Source organism: Carassius carassius, chromosome 38 (assembly GCF_963082965.1).
Source record: "Carassius carassius chromosome 38, fCarCar2.1, whole genome shotgun sequence".
NCBI lineage: Eukaryota > Metazoa > Chordata > Actinopteri > Cypriniformes > Cyprinidae > Carassius > Carassius carassius.
Window position 1 is genome coordinate 13652312 of NC_081792.1, and position 18165 is coordinate 13670476.

At 34.4% G+C, this 18165-nt stretch overlaps 1 protein-coding gene across 3 annotated transcripts in view; it reads left to right on the plus strand.

Annotated features, from left to right (window-relative positions):
• Window positions 1-10097: 10097 nt before the first annotated feature.
• LOC132119388 (neuroligin-1-like) overlaps window positions 10098-18165 on the plus strand; it is a 320010-nt gene continuing 311942 nt past the window's right edge. For all 3 annotated transcript variants that reach the window (XM_059529287.1, XM_059529289.1, XM_059529290.1), the window contains exons 1-2: window positions 10098-10316; window positions 10465-10555. The gene's annotated coding sequence lies outside the window, so the exon portion shown is untranslated. The remainder of the gene's footprint in view (window positions 10317-10464; window positions 10556-18165) is intronic.

Here is an 18165-nt window from a genome sequence, read left to right on the forward strand (position 1 = left end):
TGCAGTGTTTGTTAGAGCTGTCAACTACTCCACCCCATTTACAGAGTGAAATTCTCTGACTACCTTTATCTCCCAGGACTGTTGTTGAATCTTCCAAAACTTTTGGCTTGGGGTGCTTCACATGCTGCTGCAGCAGCACTTTCCAACGGACCAATAACACGGGGCTGCCCGCCGACGTGCCTGACTTTAAATCAGCGCTACTAAACACGGATATCGGCCGATGCCGATATATTAAAAAATGACAAATATCGGCCCGATATATCGCCCGACCGATATATCGGTCGACCTCTAATATATATATATATATATATATATATATAATAAAATAAACACATTTTCAGCATATTTGCAAGATCATAGGATTCAGAGAACTTTAAAAATTATTACAACACTAGAATTTTCACTAGCAAAAATGCCTTTATGCCAATAATTTATTTTGCTGTAGTGTGTAAGGAGGAAATAGAAGTATACATTTCCAAACATTTATTTTGACATTAATTGTAATAATCCACTGAGATTTTTGTCTGACAACAACCAGTGCTTTACACAGAGATCTGATCTTACCATCATCCATTCTGTCTGGAATGACATGAAGAAACAAAACCAACTGAGACAGACTCAATCTAGAAGAACTGTGGCAATGTCTCCAAGATACCACAAAAACATACCTGCCAAGCGACCTGAAAAACTATTTGCAAGTGGATAGAGGACAAAAGCTGCTCACATGAAAAAATGCTCACATCAAATGTTGATTTAATGTAGTTATTATAATTTAATTGATATATATATATATATATATATATATATATATATATATATCACTATTTATTAGAGCATTTAAAATTAAGTGCCTAAAACGGTTAATAGTACTGTAGCTTTGCAGGTGGGTTTCTTGAAGCATCGTGGAGACATTGGAGACCATTCAACATAATGAAGATATGTGCCACAATATAATAATTAGAACTACAACCACTATACTAACAGTAATTCCTTTGTGACTGTGATGATCTTGCTGGATAGTGACAATAGCATAAGATTAGTGATAATGGAAAAGGACAGTTATATGGACATTTTATAGTACATCACAACACAAAAAGTTGTATCTAAAAGACCAGATAAAATATTAAATTGGATTAAGCTACATAAATGTTTATTCAAATTAACATATAAACATTCACCTGTAAGTTATGACATGTTCATGTTGTGGGAGAAGACAGAGAAACCGCACACACAAGGCAGGATGAGAATTACCAAAACCTTCATTAAGCCAAACATAATGTCAAATACACAGTCAATATCCAAACCTCATGGTTATCCCAAAGCTAGCCAAAAGTAAATAAAAGTCTATAGGTTTGTTTGTATGTGGATATAGCGAGGTCAATAGCATTGGTCAGGACTTTGGTAAGCAATTATTAAAAAATTATACAGTAAAGTAAAATGACAATCACTACACTGGTACCTGGGGAGATGTAGAACAAGAGCCTTGTGGAGATTGCAGAAAACAATTTGATTTTAATTTTTTATGAATTTTCAAATCTGACTGTATAGTGAAAAAGATATAATTTTTCATGATTTTGGCATGCAATTATTAAAGAATGATACAGTAAAATGATGTAAAAATCACCACAGTGATACACGGGCACATGTAGAACAAGAGTCTGGTGGACATTCCAGAAAACAATTTGATTATAATCGTTTATGAATTTTCAAATCTGACTATAGTGAAAATTATATAATTTTTCATGATTTTAGCATGCAATTATTACAGAATGATACAGTAAAATGATATGAACATCACCACAGTGGTACGTGGGTACATGTAGAACAAGAGTGTCTGATGGAGATTGCAAAAAACAATTTGAATTTAATTTTATATGAATTTTCAAATTTGACTGTACAGTGAAAAATATATAATTTTTCATGATTTTGGCAAGCAATTATTAAAAGAATGATACAGTAAAATGATATGACAATCACCAAAGTGGTACATGGGCACATGTAGAACAAGAATCTGGTGGATTTTGCAGAAAACAATTTGATTTAAATTTTTTTATGAAATTTCAAATCTGACTGTAGATTGAAAAAGATATAATTTTTCATGATTTTGGCATGCAATTATTAAAAAATGATACAGTCACATGATATGAAAATCACCAAAGTGGTACATGGGCACGTCTAGAACAAGAGTCTGGTGGAGTTCGCAGAAAACACTTTGATTTTAATCGTTTATGAATTTTCAAATCTGACAGTATATTGAAAATTATATAATTTTTCATGATTTTGGCAAGCAATTATTAAAAGAATGATACAGTAAAATGATATGACAATCACCAAAGTGGTACATGGGCACATGTAGAACAAGAGTCTGGTAGATTTTGCAGAAAACAATTTGATGTTAATTTTATATGAATTTTCAAATCTGACTGTACAGTGAAAAAGATATAATTTTTCATGATTTTGGCATGCAATTATTAAAGAATGATACAGTAAAATGATATGAAAATCATCACAGTGGTACATGGGCACATGTATAACAAGAGCCTTGTGGAGATTGCAGAAAACAATTTGATTTTAATTTTTTATGAATTTTCAAATCTGACTGTATAGTGAAAAAGATATCATTTTTCATGATTTTGGCATGCAATTATTAAAGAATGATACAGTAAAATTATGTAAAAATCACCACAGTGATACACGGGCACATGTAGAACAAGAGTCTGGTGGACATTCCAGAAAACAATTTGATTATAATCGTTTATGAATTTTCAAATCTGACTATAGTGAAAATTATATAATTTTTCATGATTTTAGCATGCAATTATTACAGAATGATACAGTAAAATGATATGAACATCACCACAGTGGTACGTGGGTACATGTAGAACAAGAGTGTCTGATGGAGATTGCAAAAAACAATTTGAATTTAATTTTATATGAATTTTCAAATCTGACTGTACAGTGAAAAATATATAATTTTTGATGATTTTGGCAAGCAATTATTAAAAGAATGATACAGTAAAATGATATGACAATCACCAAAGTGGTACATGGGCACATGTAGAACAAGAATCTGGTGGAGTTTGCAGAAAAACAATTTGATTTAAAAATTTTTTTATGAATTTTCAAATCTGACTGTAGAGTGAAAAAGATATAATTTTTCATGATTTTGGCATGCAATTATTAAAGAATGATACAGTAACATGATACGACAATCACCAAAGTGGTACATGGGCACATGCAGAACAAGAGTCTCGTGGAGTTTGCAAAAAACAATTTGATTTTAATCGTTTATGAATTTTCAAATCTGACTGTATAGTGAAAATTACATAATTTTTCAGGATTTTGGCACGCAGTTATTAAAGAATGATACAGTAAAATTATATGACAATCACCAAAGTGGTACATGGGCACATGTAGAACAAGAGTCTGGTGGAGTTTGCAGAAAACTATTTGATATTAATTTTATATGAATTTTCAAATCTCACTGTATAGTGAAAAAGATAGCATTTTTCATTATTTTGGCATGCAATTATTAAAGAATGATACAGTAACATGATACGACAATCACCAAAGTGGTACATGGGCACATGCAGAACAAGAGTCTGGTGGAGTTTGCAAAAAACAATTTGATTTTAATCGTTTATGAATTTTCAAATCTGACTGTATAGTGAAAATTACATAATTTTTCATGATTTTGGCACGCAATTATTAAAGAATGATACAGTAAAATGATACGAAGATCACCACAGTGGTACATGGGCACATGTAGAACAAGAGTCTGGTAGAGTTTGCAGAAAACAATTTGATTTTAATTTTATATGAATTTTGTAATCTGACTGTATAGTGAAAAAGATATAATTTTTCATGATTTTGGCATGCAATTATTAAAGAATGATACAGTAAATTGAAATGAAAATCACCACAGTGGTACGTGGGCACATGTAGAACAAGAGTTTGGTGTAGATTGCAGAAAACAATTTGATTTTAATTTTTTATGAAGTTTCAAATCTGACTGTACAGTGAAAAAGATATATTTTTTCATGATTTTGGCAAGCAATTATTAAAAGAATGATACAGTAAAATGATATGACAATCACCAAAGTGGTACATGGGCACATGTAGAACAAGAGTGTGGTGGAGTTTGCAGAAAACAATTTGATTTTAATTTTATATGAATTTTCAAATCTGACTGTATAGTGAAAAATATATAATTTTTCATGATTTTGGCATGCATTTAATAAAGAATTATACAGTAACATGATATGACAATCACCAAAGGGGTACATGGGCACATGTAGAACAAGAGTCTGGTGGAGTTTGCAGTTTGATTTTTATCGTTTATGAATTTTCAAATCTGACTGTATAGTGAAAATTATATAATTTTTCATGATTTGGCACGCAATTATTAAAGAATGAAACAGTAAAATTAAATGACAATCACCAAAGTGGTACATGGGCACATGTAGAACAAGAGTCTGGTGGAGTTCGCAAAAAACACTTTGATATTAATTTTATATGAATTTTCAAATTTCACTGTATAGTGAAAAAGATAGCATTTTTCATTATTTTGGCATGCAATTATTAAAGAATGATACAGTATAATGATATGAAAATCACCACAGTGGTACATGGGCACATGTAGAACAAGAATCTGATGGAGTTCGCAGAAAACAATTTGATTTTAATTTTATATGAATTTTCCAATCTGAACTGTATAGTGAAAAAGATTGCATTCTTCATGATTTGTCGATTTATGATTTATGTTTTTTATTTTGTTCCTGATTTTGGCATGCAATTATTAAAGAATGAAACAATGACATGGCAGTTTGGTTTTTATCCTTTTTAATATTTTTTTAATAATAATTTAGATTCTCTCCACATAAGCAGGATACAGCAGGTACAGATTGAATGATAACATGCACATATAACACTTAAAACGTGAATGAATTCAATCATTCTTATGAATATGAATAAATATGACAACCGAAGGAGGATTTACTAAAATAAATAGGCTGTACGTAGCGCTCGCACGTTAATGCACCACGCACCGTCGAGTAGACGCGCAATGAACTTGAAGCGCAGATGGCGTGACCGCGCTTCTCTGAAACGCAGATTGTGTGACTGCAGTCTAAAATTAGCTACCGCACATTGCTGTAGGAGAATACTACACTAGAAGTTTATTGATATATAAGTCTATTGATTCTACTCTTGGGTAAACAGTCTATGTTTAATTAGATGTAAGTATTTTATATATATGTATTTAGCTTGCTTGCTGCAATGCATTGAGATTCTTCTCACCAAATTATGTAGGCTATGTGATGCTTCTCGTCTATTCAGACAAAATTTATTAAGGAGTTAAACTATTTTAATTTATTACATGATTAAACTATTTTTATTTCAATAAATGTCTCTGATTATATTCCATATTATTTATTATTATAATATGATGTCTATAATTATATGTATTCTATATAATGAGAAAATAATGTATAGAATATTTTTTATTTTATTTTTTATTTTATATCACACACACACCCACACACTCACACACACAATACAATTTTTTTTTAATAAAAACAATAATAGAGTTTTAATTATTTGATTTATTTGAACTATTTTAAATACAATAAATGGCCCGTATTGTTTATTTTTTTTATTTTATTTTTTTTTTTACATGCATTCAATTTACACACTAAAAGCTATGGTCATAATGCTTTTTCTTTGAGTAAGTATTAGATGATGGCATGGTTAATGTAAATGTAAAAAAATGGGCTAATGAACAATTAATTGTCTGATATCAACTGGTATATGCAGTATCCAATAGCTACCATTACAGTAATTAAACAATTTGTACTCTTGATTGATAAATGTTATGGTGTCAATACATTCTGGATCCCTAAGCATTGCTGTATATTGCTGCTTACATTTTAAACTGCATTGCATGTGTCTAGGAGCTTTAAACCTGCCATTACACTCAACAACCTTAAACACTGTAGCAATCCACATGCATGTGTTATATTATTGTGATTAAACACTGAAGTGTCTCACACAACTGTAAGTATTGATTAGAGGGCTGCCACAGTTGACCTTGTTTGAGAGTGATAAGCGGCATCGCTTTAATTCAGAGACAAAGCTGTCATCGCTGTACATGGGGCTTGCAGAGAACTCTAGCTCATTGAACTTCTTTCTCCATGCCATTTCAAGACTGATTGCTCAGTCGAAAAAGGACTAATTTGGCTGTCCAAAGACATACAACTGCAAATGCACTTTTCATGGAGAAAGGCCAACTTGGCTAACCAGAGAGCTGACAGGGGTGCTTGAATAAACATTCTTATTCAGTCTTTTAAAGTGGCAACCTGTAATATTCAAATCACTTAATGGTGACACAAATTACTATTGTCACAAAATGCACTCAATGTCAAATCCATCACAATGTAGCTCTAATCTGAACATGACCTCCAGACCTCCAAAATCCTCACAAACTTTCACTGAACAACATATTTGTGCAGTCACTTCATTCACAGATTTAATTTTAAAATAAATGTTACATTTAATACATATTTATGATGTTGCAACTTCAGAGAAATTTCAGAGAAACCGAAGAGGGTCTGTAACCAACTCAGAACATTTTTTTCTGTTTGTAGTATGGAGGTCACATTAACATCTTCTTGGAAATTTTACATTTATAGATTTCTTTTTTTTTTTTTTGTCCCAGACTGAGATCTTAAAATGTAAGAGTATGACAGTATTATGAATGAAATGTAAAATAATTTTTTATTTTGATTAAAGATAAAGATCAGATATGATGAAATTTCTTATATGACGCTTAGATGTCCTCAGTTGGACATTGTCTGTAGTAAAATAAACAAGTTAAGGTCAGATATTTTTATTTTATTTTTCTTATAAAGTGCAGTCAGATTCTGCACAAATACGAAAAAAAAAATAATAATACTTCTGGATATGAGCCATAAGGTTTGTTTTTTTGTTTCCCATGCTAAATGCTGACGGCGCATTTAGGAGAGTTAACTGTTCTACTGGCTCTTGCTGTGAGCAATTGAGACCACTTTCCAAAAGCAAATTCTGACAGAATCCATCAAGAGCAAAGGTTACATTGTTATTTTTTTCTGCATTGAGAAACCATGTCTCCAGCACATACGGAGCGATATTGCCTTCTAGAATAATTTCAGTTTTCGAGTTCAATATCTTGATGTGTCACTCACTCTTCCTTCAGTTAAGATTGCGAGGGGAAGTGAATCTGTTCACCTAAACACATGAATCTATATGCACATATTTCCTGGAGAAGCTGTTACTGTTTTTTTTATGTTTTCTGATGGTGCACATTGACATCTGACTTTGATACTACCTACAGAAATGAAAATATAAAAAAAGAGAAATGCCACAATGCTTTTCCTTTCACAACAGAAACAATATGAGTCATGGATGGATATAAGTAACCATTAGCAGAAAAAGGAAGAAAATGGCACAATGATGAAAATGTGGAGAATAATTTGGTTTCTTTGTGCCGGAGAGTTATTGCTTCTGTGAAATTTACTGGCATGTGAACTTAAAAAAATAGATGCATTTTCCTCTTAAACAGCTAAAATGGCTGAGCAGCATTTGTTGGAGGGAGGATGTGATTAGGTTAAAGAGTGGGTCAGCTTCAATGGTCTTACTCGCTTCTTTGAAATGCACAACCATGCATTGTGCTCTGACAAACTGCACTCAGACTCTGCTTTAATCTAGCGTGGAGTTTCAGTAGTAGACTGCACTGAGCAATGTCAGCAGAGATTCATTTGATGGGAATGTAGAAAGATTGGAATTCTGTGCCAGTTTGTGTGGCCTGGGTCTTATTCACACATAACCTCTGCATGGACATCATGAGTCATCAAGTTTGTCCTTACAATTAAAATACACATATATACATATACATATATATATATATATATATATATATATATATATATATATATATATATATATATATATACATACATATTTATTCCCGTTTTTACTGCATTGTATGCAAATAAATGCAACCTTTAGTTCAAGTGTGATGTACCAACTTCATACACATAAAAATGCACTTCTGCAGTGTTCCCAGTAAACATCTCTGTTCCCCAACTGGGACAATGGCACTAAATTTGTAGGCAGGGTGGCGGAGTTGATCTATTTCTGCTTGCAGAAAAACTCAAATGCGAGAGGGGGTGGAAAGCGAGAACAATTGAGTGAGAAAGAGACCAAAGCACCTGTTTTTCTCTAATCTATTTCAACTGGGTCAATGTGGATTGATAATGATCAAACAGAATATGACTTTGTCTCGATAAATGGCCCCCGCAGCCACCAGTTGGCCTTGGCCATGCCGTAACCGACGCCCCTAAACAATTTATTCCACCACCGTCCAATAACTAATGGTAGCTGTCATCTGTAGAAAACCAATGGTGGGAACAGAGGCATTTGGTAACCGTATCATGAAAACACATATGGAACATTAAGGATCACACTCCTCAGCCTTCCTGGAAAAGTCTATGCCAGGCTACTGGAAAGGAGAATTCAGCCGATAGTCGAACCTTGGATTCAGGATGAACAATGCAGATTTCTTCCCAGTCATGGAACACTGGACCAGCTTTATTCCCTCACCGGGGTGCTGAAGGTTTCATAGGAGTTTGTCCAACCAATCCACATGTGTTTTTTGGATTTGGAGAAGGCATTTGACCGTGTCCCTCATGGTGTCCTGTGGGGGTTGCTCTGGGAGTATAGAGTCTGGGGGCCCTTTGTTAAGGGCTCTCTGGTTCCTGTACGTCCGGAGCAGGAGCTTGGTTTGCATTGCTGGCAATAAATCAGACTTGTTTCCAGTACATGTTGGACTACATCAGGGCTGCCCTTTATCACCGGTCCTGTTCATTAATTTTATGGACACGATTTCTAGGTGCAGCCAGGGATCAGAGGTTGTCCACATTGGGGACCACATGATTTCGTCTTTGCTTTTTGAAGATTATGTTGTCATGTTGGCTTCATCAGGCCAGGGCCTTCAGCATGCGCTGGGATGGTTTGCAGCCAAGTGTAAAGCGGCTGGGATGAGAACAAGCACCTTCAAGTCAGAGGCCATGGTTCTCGGCCTAAAAAGGGTGGCTTGTCTCCTTCAGGTTGGTGGAGAGCTCCTGCCTTAAGTGGAGGAGTTCAAGTATCTTGGGGTCTTGTTCACAAATAAGGGAATGATGGAGCAGGAGATTGACAGGCGGATAGGTGCAGCTTCTGCAGTGATGCGGTCGATGTACAGTACCTGTCTGTCGTGGTAAAGAAGGAGCTGAGCTGTAAGGTGAAACTCTCGATTTACCGGTTGATTTATGTTCCTACTCTCACCTATAGTCATGAGCTGTGGATTATGACTGAAAGGACAAGATCCCGGATACAGATGGCCAAAATGAGCTTTCTCCGTAGGGTGGCTGGGTGCTCCCTTAGAGATATGTAGGGTGAGGAGCTTGGCCACTCGGGAAGACCTCAGAGTATAGCCGCTGCTCCTCCACATCAAGAGGAGCCAGCTGAGGTATGAAATTACTGCACCAATCAGTTTCTGCCTGTATTGGTGTAAAATGAACCAGACAGTGATCAGAGAGACATTTTGTTATGCATCCTTTATTGTAGTTAAACAGTGGTCCAGTACTCTTACACTTGTGATATTGTTAAACTATATAATAAAAAAGTTTAAATATAAGAAATGTTTTGTTGTTGTCAGCATTCTGCTTGTCAGTGGAAAAAATAAAGCAGTGGAAGTGTTTTAAAGACTTCCACACCAGCTGCACTTCTGATCCCAACCAGGCTGGGAGGCGATGACATATAGCCATTTTAATAATTAATAGAAATGCCCATTAAACATTTTTTATAAGTGATCCATCTTTGAATTTTGAGAGTGGAAACACAACTATATAGATAGAGGTGAGTGACAGAGGGCACAGAATGGCAATTCCTGATCATGGCTTTTATTTTGAAGTCTCTCTCTCTCTCTCTAAATATTTTTTTTCCATCTCTTGTGACACTGATTGCATTGATTGAGTTGGGTTTATCATTTATTATTAGCATTGCAGTAGTTAAAAAAAGACTTGAAGACTTGAATTTTAAACATCTGGTCTGTCATGAGAGGAAGCAGTTTTGGTTTCTCTCTGTTTGCCTTTAGCTTAGTCTCCTTTTAGATGTTGTTCAAGAAATCTGACAATACTTATTTGTATATCACAGTCTTGGGTTTGCACAGTGACAGGCTAAAAAAAGAACACTGTTTGAAAATTGCACCTCCAACCTGAGGACATGACAGGAAGAAGCATGTAGGTAGCCCTAAAACTTTAAACACGATGGAAGCATTGTCATCACACAAAACTCAAAAGTCACTATCTTTGTATTTTTATTTGAACTGTGATGTTGCATTCCTGCTCATCTTTCACAGAGCTAATATATACAAAATCTGTTCGACAGGAATCATAAAGCTGCCTTTGATGGGATTCCACCCACATCCTCATGGCGCTCAAAGTGAGGAGAATGAAGAGAAAACAACTTGACATCCAAGGTATTCTCTCCTTATTTTCTTCGCTAAATGTACAAGCCAAAGAGTTATCCATAAAGGATTTTAATGTATGCTAGCTGTATTCAGAGCATCAGCTCACCTACTTTCTCAGTGGAGTCCATTTCTGAAAGACCATAGAGTAGGGCACTTCATCAAAAAAAATAAATAAAATAAAATAAATAAATAAATAAATAAAACAAAAGAGAATGAGTATCAACATACTGTGCAGTATATAATCTGAGATATTTAACATTTTAGAATTTATAAAAGGTCTGTCTGCACAGTTTTATGTTTATCTAATATTAACATAATGTATTAAACAGTACAGTATAATCAGGGATATTAAACATTTGATATTTTTTTGTCTGGAGAGGAAACATGATATGTTGATGACATATATATATATATATATATGAGAGCCTTTCAGTAAATAAGACACGATGAAGCAAAGGGAAGTGCCTGTGATAGTTGGTTGGGTAAGGCATACTTTGTCCATTTGTCTTTTGTTTGGTTTTTATCATTGACTTCATGTCATTGCTCACATGGTCTAACATACCTGTATTAACTACTACAGTCTATCTATATTTTAGATTTAAAGCATGACTATATCTGATAGGATAAGATGCAGTCAAACAGTTTGAAAAACTACGGTAGTGGAAATTTGGCAGAGATCATAATGATCTCCCCACAAGCTATCTTTTTAGATTTCACAGATGTATGCATGGTTTCTATTTCTTCGTATTACATCCTGTATTCATTTCACCTCTCTGCAACCATTAAGGCGACCGAGAGCTGTTTGTTTGTTGTTCTGAAGCATCTGTGCTGATAGCAAAGGATAGTTTGTACGCGTACAGGAACAGAAATGTTGAAGTCTTGGCTTTCGATGGGCAGCTGGATGCTGTGTTGAATTACTATGTTTTAGAACTCTGTACAGATATTCTTTACATCAACACTGAACTCCAAAATATAAACTTTAAATGACTGAGCCAAAACCCTCTGAGCTAGAGTTTGTATGAATTATGCAGTCACTTTTTTTCATGCATTTTCAACTTGGTATGATCTCGTTCTCTCGATTCGAAAGGCAGTTTTGAAACATACTTGTTTTCTCCTATTATACTTCTGTTTTTGAATCTTGCAAGCTTGTACACTTCTAGGCATTCATGGTTTAGATATGATAATTAATAAAATGGATCGTGTTCAGGACAGTGTCTGTGGAGATTTGTCTGACTTGCATATTTTGCAGCATTTTACGGTTACTTTATTTATTTAAACGTTATTTAATGCAAGAAAAATAGTCTGCTTTGTAGATTAGTAACACACTGTAAGCTTAATTATGTAAGACAAATGTATAAAAAGATATATAAAAGTATAAAATATAAAATGTATAAAAGATATACAGTATTCCCCATACAAAATGACTACAAATTTCAAATGTTATGATATGACCTAATGATTAATTTTAGGTATAAAGCAAAAAGTGGGTCATTTACACTTTTATATGTAATATTAACATATGTATTTTCCTTTTTTTTCTTTTCTGTAGTGTAGTGCAGATCTTTAGCTACACTACCTTTCAAAAGTCATGAGTCAGAAATGTTATTTTTTATTTTTTGCAAATAAGTTTATTTTGCTACGTATGGCTGCATTTGTATGATCAAATTACAGTAAAAACAGTAATATTTTGAAATATTATTACAATTATTACAAAAGTATAATTTTAAAAGCTGAATTTCAGCAGCCATTTCAGTCTTCAGTGTCACAAGATCCTTCAGAAATCATTCAAATATTCATAAAAAAAAAAAAATATATATATATATATAATATATATATATATATATATATATATATATATATATATATATATGATCAGATATCTTAACATATTTATGCTTATTATTATAATTTTTGAGGAACATATGATACATACATAATGTTACAATGCAAATGTCTTTACTGTCACTCTTGTCCATACTGAATAAAAGCATTAACTTCTTAAAAAAAAAAAAAGAAAAAGAAAATCTTACTCTCCCCTTAAACCATTCAATGGTAGCATAAGTATTACCTGAAGGCCTAAGCCATTTGGATCTAAAAAAAAATGTCTATTTAAAGTGTGTGATTTGCTTTAACATAATATTTTTTGGCTCATGAAACACACAAATAAATTACATTTTGTTTTTGTGAGCTATAATAAAATTAAACCGAAGTGTCTATCTTCTGAGTTAAAAAAAGAAAAGAATTAAGTTTTAGGTCAGCCAAATCATGTTCCCATGTTTATTTTCCCTGTCGTTGTCTTCTCCAAAATTGCATTTCCCTGAACAACTTAAACTGCTGTCTAATTGGCTTTCAGACAGTGTGCTTTTGATATAGTGTGGACTGACTTTTAGAGAACCTTATTTCAAACACAGAATTGTTGTTGCATTACATATGGCTCATAATGTTGCCACGGCAACCCATCTGCTTCCATTAAACATGTATTTCCTACTCATTTCTTTCAAAACTGTCTATAATAATCTATATATATCTGCAGTGCTTATGTATTTTTGTGCTTTATATATGATTCCCCCCCAGCTTGCCTGCATATTATATAATTTTTAGGCTGTTTTGAGTGTCAGGTTTATTTCTGATGTTCACAGTACTCTCTCACAGAAAAGGGTTTTCTATATTTGTATATTTTTAAACTTTTACATTATATGTTTTTTTTTCTTCTACATAAAGAAGCACACTGCTAGCAACAACACTGACAGATGGGACACAAGCTGACAAGATTTGCAGACATTACATGTTGTAGCATGTGTTTCTATTTCTATTGCATGGCCTTAACCAGGCTTGAGTTATCAAATACCAATCTCTTGACAAAATCTGATGGTTTAGCATTTAACTAAAAATAATCAAATATTTTATAAAGGAATAGGTCACCCCAAAATTAAAATTTGCTGAAAATCACCCTTAGGCCATCCATGATAAGATTAATTATTTTCTCCTTGGGGACAGATTTGGTAAAATCTAGCATTACATCACTTGCTCACCAGTGGATCCTCTATTGTGAATGGGTGCCGTCAGAATGAGAGTCCAAACAACTGATAAAAACATCATAATACACAAATCCATTAAAATCCAACATCCATCAGTTAACATCTTGAAAAGCGACAAGCTGTGTGTCTAAGAAACACATCCATCAAGACATTCTAACTTTAAACTGCCACTTCTGGCCAAAAACATAAGTACATAATAATGCTTCTTCCAGTGAAAAAGTCCTCTCACATACAAATCCATGTATATATTTATTAAGAACTGCTTTGGACTGTTTTTGCTGGTAAACGGTGCTTAATCTGTGCTTATTTCTCTCCTGATTAAGACGAGGCAACTTTTTCACTGGAGAAAACAATTATGGATAGAAGACTTGCTGGAAGCAATATTAAAAATGCCTTGATGGATCTGTTTCTTACAGATATAAAGCTTTTCGCTTCACATGATTTTAACTGATGGACTGGAATCGTTTGCTTTACTTGTAGATTATTATGTTGTTTTTATCAGCTGTTTGGACTTTTAATCTTACGGCACCCATTCACTTTAGAAGGTCCATTTTAACCCAAGATGGTTAAAACTGGCTGTTACATAACAAATTTGAACCATAATGATTGTTTAAATAGCCATATTGCCTTGGATTTATTACATTTTAATCAACTTATTTTTGATTTCACATCGTCTTTAACTGTAGTTTTAATGCAGAATGAATAAATATCTAGTATTACTCCTGTTCCCTTCATCCTCTAGTCTGCAGAGGGAGCAGCACAGGCTTGCATTTCGTTTCTTAAGATGTTCAGAACTTTTCAAGGGTACAGTGTAGTGAGGATGAGTTATGGCTCAGAGAAACCACAAACTCTCTCTCTTTTTCTCTCTCACTAATGGAGGAGCAAAGGAGAACAGCACAGGGGCATGACTAACTGGATACAGCAAACACAGTTAACTGGAGGTCAGGACTCTCACCATCCACTTAAAAAATGACTGTTGTCACACTACACTCAAACACACCTATCAACATCCATCTACTTTGAGTGAGTGTTGCAGATCATTTGTGGACATTGCTGATTGAACCTCTATGAAACTGTCATGGCCACTTTTAAGTTTAAAGACCGACAACACAAGTTTTGTCTTTTATAGTATTATAGACAAGTATGTGCAATATCTCAGCACCATTTAAGTTACAGGCCAATATTGGCACTTAATTATCCGTTTTACCTATCATTGGATTCCATTGTCCAATATTCTGTGTTTGTTTCTCTCTGATCATCATCATCTGGCACTAATTTAAGGGCATAGAGATGAATTATGGAGCAAATTTGTCCTTTTTAAGAGCTCTTTCAATTAAAAGCAGTTTTACTTCACGAATGAATGGTGAAATGAGTTGCTGTGTGCATGTAACAATAGTTATTGGCCATAATATAATAATAAAAAATAATTCTAATTTTATCAGTATTGTCCACAATTTCAGGATCTGTGAATTCATTGTTATCTATAATTCATTTTTTATTTAAAAAAATAATAATTTTTAATGTAATTTTGTTATATTTTAGGTTTTAATTAATCAACAGTATTATGGTGTAACACAAATATATAGTACATAACTACTATTTATACACTTAAACTACTGTTTGTAATATTTTTATGCTCACCAAGGCTGCAAATATTACATAAATACAGTAAGACAGTAATATTTTGAACTTATTACAATTTTCCACAGTTTTCTATTTTTTTTATTTATTTATTTTTAAATGTAACTTATTTCTGTGATGGCAAAGCAGCATTTTCAACAATAACAAATAACAATAAATAGCAGTCATTTGAGGAGCTGTGGTGCTGTGAGCTGCATGTTCTCTGTGTGATTTACCTGTAGGAATAGAGCAATGCTGGGTTAGGTCTTTTCATTCAGAGATAGCAGGTAACAATTTGGGACTCAGTTAAGCTGGCAACTTCGCAAATGTCTTCATAATCGGCATTAAAAGTTTTCTCAAACACAGCGACTTTGGAACACAGCTGAGAGCGAGAAAAGGTGGGAGAAATCCAAGGTACCTTGCATTAGTTGAGATAAGGAAGAATGTTGACCAAAAAATCCTGCTTATAACATAGTTGACCAATTTTCTAATCAAATTTATTACATATCTTCTTTTTAAATGAATGAAAGCTGGAAAATGTCACAAGCGCAATTGAGGGCCACAAACTCGGGCACATGACGTCACTGTCACATTACAAGAATCAGCTTGATGCATTTATGTGACCCAAGCTGAGTAATGCAATAAAAAAACAAACAATATGAAGAATTTCACCTTGAGCACTGAATGCTTTTGAATGTATTGTGAACTCAGTGATGACCATACAGCTTAATTAAAAGCAAAATATTGTCTTCACTTTACAGCAAAAGTACCCTCTCGATGGCCTTTACCTCATTTGACCTCATATACTGTTAATGGGATCCATGTAATAGCAATAACAGGTCAGAATTAAAGAGCCTCTGAGCTCTGACAGATTGTAAACATTAATTAAAGCTTTTCAAGATGTGCCTCAAAATATCTTCTATAACAATTTAATTTAATTGAGCATGCTCATTGAACAGCCAGACAGCTCCTTATACCAACTGCATATAAAAATGAATTTGAACACCTTAGGTTCCCAATAAGAGTGTATGCACACTCACATTTTCAAACAATCTAGTGTGTAAGTTTATTTAATGAACAGATAAAAGTCTGTAGGATGGACAGCCTGTGGTATAATTTGAATAAGGAGTACCACTAGTGCAGCAGTGAAACGGGTAGCTGCAGTGGCGTATTTCTTCTGTTGGTAGTGCGAGTTGGCGTCCTGTAAAGCTACATCGAGCCATTTGTCAATTTGAGGCAGAAAGCTGAGATTAGGTCCACTCTGAGGCCCTCCTATTTCAGCCGCTTGACACATTAATTGTGTGGCGGTGGAGGCCAGGGACTTGTGGGTAATGTCCTGTTCGTCACCGAACACTAACTTTGTCTCAGCCTCCATCAGGTCTCTTAGAGAAATGTGAGGGGGCCCAGAAAGGGGGCTTTGTTCAATATTTGCTCCCGCATAGTCCGGCGATCCATCTTTTCTTTGAGTGTCATTCTTCTTGCTCCTCTTTGGGGCACTGCTGTCTGGCTTTGTCGCTTTTCTTTTGTTTTGGCCCTTTTCCTCAGGCTGGTCTGTCTGGACAGTTGCAGGCGCTGGATGCTTTGTGAACTTGGGGAAAACCGTCTGCTCTAGTCTCTGGAGCTCCAGGCTTCCAGTCGAGTTTGCGATGATGTTGCTGAAATTAAACAATTTTACAATTAAAACTGAATTTTACAATTAAAATGAAATGAACAGTTCTCCCAAGACGTTTAACTTTAAGCCAAGTTTAACTTCTGGCCAAGGTCCAGACTCTATGAATAATCTACACTAATGCATCCTCCACTGAAAAAGTCCATCCCATTTTTCCTCTCATATCAAAATCCACCCACTTTTTTGTTTTGTTTTCACTTATAAACTGTCCTTGATTCAGATGAGAGAGTCTTTTCTCTGGACTTGTGTTTTAGCTGGAATCAACAGTCTGAAGTAAAAAAAACGTTTTATCAGCTGTTTGAACTCCCATTCTGACTGCACCCATTCACTACAGAGGACTTGTGAGATGCTAAATTTCTTCAAATGTTCCGATTAACAAACAAAATCAAAATACATTTTCAGCAAATTTTCATTTTCTATTGCTTTAATGCTACACTATTTTAGGGGCATATTTTAACATACCACAGCACTGCTTTTCAATTGTGTGTGTTTTTGCAAACATACAACAGATGAACAATAACAGACACTCATCTTAAAATCTAATCTACCCCACACACGGACTGCTCCATTCCTATGGGTTACTCCTCATGAATTCAAATAACCCAGGAATGCATTTTACATCCCAATGAAGGGCTGTTCTTTGCTTACAGACAGAGTTCAAACAAGTTCTCAATTCTCTAATAAGCAGGCGGAAACTTTAATACATTCGCTGCTATTATTCTTCTGTAAGAGCGCTGCTGTTAGTGTACTGTTAGAGAAGTCACTTAAATAATGTAGAGGGCTGGGGTGCTGATTCACTGCCGCTCTTGAGATGTGCTTAGGAAAAGGTCATTGTGACATATACACCTGTTGGCAATGGGCCGAGCTCATGGTTTAAGAGCAGACTGCAAATACTGCCATCTTTATTTGTGTGTGTGTATGTGTGTCTTACTACCGTGTGGGGAGAAAGAGTGTTTTTGTCCATTGTAAATACATTTTAAACCAGGCTCACACTACAGGAGTTTTAGGCCGATTTATCCCTGTAATCGAAAAAATAAAAATCTTATGTAGGACCTCGGTTACAATGTCAGGCCCAGATTATCTGGCAATGTAAGGCATTTTCAGGTCTAATCTTAATCCTCCCGATCTGCTCGCAGACATTTCAGATAATATCAACCATGTTTGATATTTCGGATGTTAAATCGATGGATGACGTGTCTTCCTCTTAGCAATTGATTCTGATGTTATCTGACACATTACTGTTAACAGATATTACAGTTCAATTTTACCTTCCCTGAAGAACAGACCATATT